The sequence below is a fragment of the Psammomys obesus genome, unplaced genomic scaffold (assembly GCF_907164565.1).
Source record: "Psammomys obesus unplaced genomic scaffold, mPsaObe1.curated_primary_1811, whole genome shotgun sequence".
In the NCBI taxonomy this organism is placed as follows: Eukaryota; Metazoa; Chordata; class Mammalia; order Rodentia; family Muridae; genus Psammomys; species Psammomys obesus.
In genome coordinates this window covers 13,600,927-13,606,695 of record NW_026585626.1, presented here as the reverse complement: position 1 = coordinate 13,606,695, position 5,769 = coordinate 13,600,927, and the positions used below count along the sequence as shown (strand labels likewise).

At 41.5% G+C, this 5,769-nt stretch overlaps 1 non-coding gene across 1 annotated transcript; it reads right to left on the bottom strand.

Moving 5' to 3' along the window:
* Positions 1-5,407: 5,407 nt before the first annotated feature.
* Positions 5,408-5,514, bottom strand: LOC129682894 (U6 spliceosomal RNA). The gene has a single exon (XR_008721067.1). It is a non-coding gene; the product is annotated as a U6 spliceosomal RNA (small nuclear RNA).
* Between the last annotated feature and the right edge of the window lie 255 nt (positions 5,515-5,769).

Genomic DNA, 5,769 nt, shown 5'->3' with positions numbered 1-5,769 from the left:
GGAGAATCCCCTTGGCAGGGTTCTGAAAGAGGCCTCCTCAACTTTTTGGGTATGGTCAACCTAGTGTAGGTTCTTCTCAGGAATTGTCACAGTTCTCTGGCATATGGACCTGTGTGGTAACTGTGGTAGTCGGGGGAGCTCTCCTCTCACCAGGAGAAGTCCTGGAGATACCTGCCCTGTTGCTGGGTTTCTTGCTCTGAATATAGTGAGCTTGTGCTGGTGCTCTTACACTGTGTTTGCTGGGTACAGACCTCTTGAAAAACCAAGGAGCCCTGTGGTTTCGTCACTTTAGCTGGGGATAACTGGTTGTACGTGGGAGCAGTATCTGAGGGCTGCTCCAGTGGCTCTCAGGCTTATGTAGGTCTGAGGTCAGAGCTGTGTGCCCCAGTACCATAGTGGCAATCAGTGGCAGAAGGGCACAGCACTCATGTGTGCAGCAGGAGGCCTGAGCCTGGAGCCTGTGAGAACTAGAAACTTTTCCTGAGCTGGGTGTCCTGAGGTCGGAACTGATATTCCCCCCCCCCCCCGTGGGGTTTCTTCCCAATGGGGAGACCCAGTCTATTGTGTTTTTTGGTCCACAGTTCCATCTGGGATGGAGGGTAGAGCATGCAGTGGCAGGCAAGGAGCTCCACCTTGCTGGTGACTGGGTGCCTGTAGGAACCTGGGAACTTTTCTGGAGAACTTATTTGGGGGTAGGAGGGGGTTGGTTAAGTCCCCTGAGGTCGGACCTGCTATTTCCCTCACAGTGGGGTTTCCTCCCGACAGAGAAACCTAGTCTCTGGTGTCCTGGGGCCCACAGTTTTATCTGAGATGGTGAGTCAGGTGCCCAGGCAGGTCTCTGGGCTGTTGGCTGAGTACCCCAGTCTGGGCTGGCAGATGAGTGCCCACCAGACCCTGGGTCCTTTTCCAGGGATTGTCTGGGTGACCTGAGTTCGGTCCCGCTTGCTTCCTGCACAGTGGGGTTTTCTCTCAACTGGAAATCCAAGTCTCTAGTGTTGTGGAGCCTACAGTTCAGTCTGGGATGGTGATCAGAGCATGCAGGCACATGGCTCTGGTGCCTGCCAGGACCCAGGAACTCTTCCGGAGTTTAGTTGGGTGACCTGAACCTGATTGGTTCCCACACCATGGGGTTTCCTCTCATCTGGGGAACACAATCGCTGCTGTTTTAGGGCCCAGAGTTCAGTCTGTTGGTCACTGTGTAGTCCCTGCTGTGCTGCTGGTCAGAAACAGTGTCCTCCCAATACCGCCATCTTGGATCTCCCTTAGGTCTTCTTAGATGGAATTTGGAATGTTCCTTGTTTCTATTGTTCTTAATAATTTGGGAAGAATTTGTTGTAGTTCTTAGTTCTTCTTAGATTGATATTTGGAATGCTCCTTATTTCTGTTCTGAATATTTGAAAAAATTTGTTGTAGATCTTAGTTCCTCTTTGGCAGTCTGACAGAATTCTGCAGTAAATCCATTTGAACCTGGGATGTTCCTGGTGCTTCTGCTGTTTTATCTTCTCCTCCTTTTTTTCCTTCTTCCTCCTCCTTGTTTTTCTCCAGACAAGGTTTCTCTGTGTAGCCTTGACTGTCCTGAAACTCACTTTGTAGACCAGGCTAGCCTCAACCTCAGAGATCTGCCTGCTTCTTAGACCCAAGTGCTGGGATTAAAAGCATGTGCCACCATTGGGACCTGGATTTCTCTTATTCACAAGTACTTTTATTCCTCTTTCAATATTTTAATTTCTTATGGGTCTGCTTATGTTCCTTACACCTTGTTTAAGTTTGAAGGTTCAGATAAATGTAGAAATTCACTAATTTCTTTTATATTTTCTTGATAGTGTATGAGTTTTTAAAGTATTCCCTTGGAATGTTCTGAATCTTGACTTCATCTGTTATAATGCTTCTATGGTCATCTATGATTTTCTTAATTTTGGTCTCTTCTTTAATTTTATTTTTCCTCTTTTTTTCCTTCTTTTTTTTCCTTTCCTTTAAAAAATTTTTTCTTTATATCTTCCTTTTGTGCTAAAGGTCTCTCACTCTTAAATATCTTTTCAAAGAAACCAGCCCTCAGAGTCCTTTATTTTTTGAATTGTTTTCTTTGTTTTGATTTCATTATTTTTTCCCTAAGTTTTATTATTTCTTCTTGTCTAGTGGATTTAGGTTTGGTTTGTTAATATCTTTCCAAACTATTGAGTTGCGTAGTTCAAATATTTCTTTGAACTCGTTGTGTAAATGTATGCACTTGGTTAAAAATGTCTTTTTTAGGACTGTTTTTAATGTTTCTTGAGGTCTTTTTGTATTGTTTTCATTTTTTAAAAAATCATGATTTCTAAAAATTCTAGATTTTCTCTGACCCATTCACCATTCTGTAATGTATTGTTTAATATCCACGAGTTTCTGTATGTACTAGAGATCCATTGGCAGTTGATTTTATATTTCATTAAGTCCAGGAAGGATGCACAGAATTATTCCATTTTTTCTGTATTTGTTGAGATTTATTTTCTGTTCTAGTGTGAGATCAAATATAAAATATATGCATGGAACACTGAAAATGCAGTTTTTTTGGTGTTTGGATGAGCTATTCTTTATATACACCGTTCTTTGAAATTTATCAAGCTGGACTATGCAATTGTCCTGGAGTTTCTTCTCAGCTCCCTAAAATTGGTGTGATTAATCAGTGGTATTCCTGGGGATGGGCAGAACCATAATATTAGGGAAGAAACACTTCTTTAAAGAAACACTTTCATTACCCAAACACTTGTTGGGTAATGAAAACAAGGTTGGAGTGCAAGTGACTTAAAAACTGGCTTGGACCCTAATTAAGTATTCTCTCTAAATGAAATTGCATCTGAAAGCTTTGTTGTTCCATATGAAATAGATGATTTGCCATTTAGTAAAGGACAAGGTCCAAGGATGATTAATTAATGCAATCTATGATGTAGTTCTATTAAGAAAACCCTTTGGAATTCCTTGTGGTTATGACAATTTCTTCTAAAGGTAATCACAAGTAATATATGGCCAGTATGAATTGAGGTTATGCTTATAATTTAGGACAGGCAGCAGTCCATACAACAAGAAGTAATTATCTGTATTCATTTTGATGAGGAGCATTAGCTAGAGTGCTGAATAGTTTTATGTCACCTTAACACAATCTGGGGTCATTGTGGAGAATGAATCTAAACTGATAAAATGCACCCACCAGATTTCCCTGTGGTACATTTTCTCAATTGATGATTGATGTGGGGATGCCCAGCTCACTGTGGTGGTCCTAAGTTCTATAATAAAGCAGGCTGACCAAGCTATGGAGAACAAGCCAGGAGGCACTACTCCTTCATGGCTTGTACATCAGTTCCTGTTTCTAGGTTTTTGCTGTGCTTGAGCTCCTGCCCTGATTGTTTCCTTCAATGATGGATTATGATGTGGAAGTTAAGGAAAATAAATCCTTTTCTCCACAACTTTGTATGCCTAAGGTATTTAATCAAGCAATAGAAACCCTTAGATAGTTGTGGGGGAACTGGCCACAAGTGACTAGCCTCTCATTCCTGCTGCAACTGTCTCTACATCTGGGTGTACAGAGTTATCAATAACACTAAAGGATCACATAGTTAAAGGATCATGTATTTAAAAGTGTGAAATCAGGCTTGAGGAGAAAGGTCAGAACACTTATCTTTGGCTTCTTGTTAGGACACACACAACTGTAGAGTCACCGAGTAACCCAAAATTGCCTCATAGGGTGTACATGGCAGGTGACAGAGCAAAGGAAGACAAGAAGAAATGCAGACAGTATGGGAGAACCAGGTACTTAGAGTCTTAGTAGTACTTAGAGTACTTAGTAGCATGAAGCAAACAAACTCAGCATTTGGATTTTGGGTAATACATTTGTGTGTTATAAGATATTTCCCTAAAGTTATTAAGATTCACAAACAGGGCTAGTCATCTAAAGTATTCTCTGAAGACAAGCCAAAGACAAGACTTCTGACTGTAATAGGTTCCCCTGAGGACCATGTGGGGTCCCTGCACCCCTTTGCAGCCCCATGCTGTTTGTTGGAGACTTGTAGGCTATGCTTGTTATGAAACAGATGTGTTGTTAGGACACACACAACTGTAGAGTCACCGGGTAACCCAAAATTGCCTCATAGGGTGTACATGGCAGGTGACAGAGCAAAGGAAGACAAGAAGAAATGCAGACAGTATGGGAGAACCAGGTACTTAGAGTCTGTAGCATGAAGCAAACAAACTCAGCATTTGGATTTTGGATAATACATTTGTGTGTTATAAGATATTTCCCTAAAGTTATTAAGATTCACAAACAGGGCTAGTCATCTAAAGTATTCTCTGAAGACAAGCCAAAGACAAGACTTCTGACTGTAACAGACTACAAAATATTAGAGAATTTTAGAAAATACTCACTAAAACTTGATTATGCTTTACTATAGCCTTGGTGACTTGCCTCAATCCTCCTATCAATAACTGCTGTTTTTTTTCTTTGTTCGTTTGTTTTTGTTTTTTCTTCTTTTTTTTATTAATTACAGTTTATTCACTTTGGATCCCCCATAAGCCCCTCCCTCCTCCCCTCCCAGCCCCACCTTCCCTCCCCTTTCTTCTCAATTGCCCCTCCCAAATCCACTGATAGAGGAGGTCCTCCTCTCCTTCCTTCTGATCTAGTCTATCAGATCCCATCAGGAATGGCTGCATTGTCATCTTCTGTGGCCTGGTAGGGCTGCTCTCCCCTCAGGGGGAGGTGATCAAAGAACAGGCCTATCAGATTATGGCAGAGGCAGTCCCTCTTCCCATTACTATGGAACCCACTTGGATACTATGCTGTCATGGACTACATCTGTGCAGGGGTTCTAGGTTATCTCCATGCATGTTCCTTGGTTGGAATATGAGTCCCTGGGGAGACCCCTGTGTTCAAATTTTCTGGTTCTGTTGCTCTCCTTGAGGGGTTCCTGTCCTCTCCAGATCTTACTATTTCCCACTTCTTACTTAATATTCCATGCAGTTTGTCCATCAGTTGGCCTTAAGTCTCAGTGTCTGCTTTGATAGTCTGTAGGGCAGAGCCTTTCAGAGGCCATCTGTGGCAGGTTCCTAGGTTGTTTCCTGTTTTCTTCTTCTTCTGATGTCTATCCTCTTAACCTTTCGGGATGGGGACTGAGCGTTTTAGTCAGGGTCTGCTCTCTTGATTAGTTTCTTTAGATGTTCAGGGTTTTAGTAGGTTTATCCTATGTTATATGTCTATATGAGTAAGTATATACCGTGTGTATCTTTCTGCTTCTAGGACAGCTCACTCAGGATGATCCTTTGCAAGTCCCACCATTTACCTGCAAATTTCATGATTTCCTTATTTTTTATTGCAGAGTAATACTCCATTGTGTAGATGTACCACAATTTCTGCATCCATTCTTCAGTTGAGGGGCATCTGAAAAATACGGAACGCTTCACGAATTTGCGTGTCATCCTTGCGCAGGGGCCATGCTAATCTTCTCTGTATCGTTCCAATTTTAGTATATGTGCTGCCGAAGCGAGCACTGTTTTTTGTTTTTTTGAATAAAGAAATCAGGTACTTTGAAGAATGTATGCTGGTACCAGTAAAAAAAACAGCACTAGGAAGTACCAGGACATAAATCTGTCCAAGCCTAAATATTTCATCCTAAAATGAAAATATTGAAAAGAATTTTTCTCTTATAAAATGAACATCTTCCTTTCTGTTTTTTTTTTTCCTGCTGTTAGGATTGAAGAGACAAGCCTTGCTAAAGCTGAATGCACATGCTCTATTACTGAGCT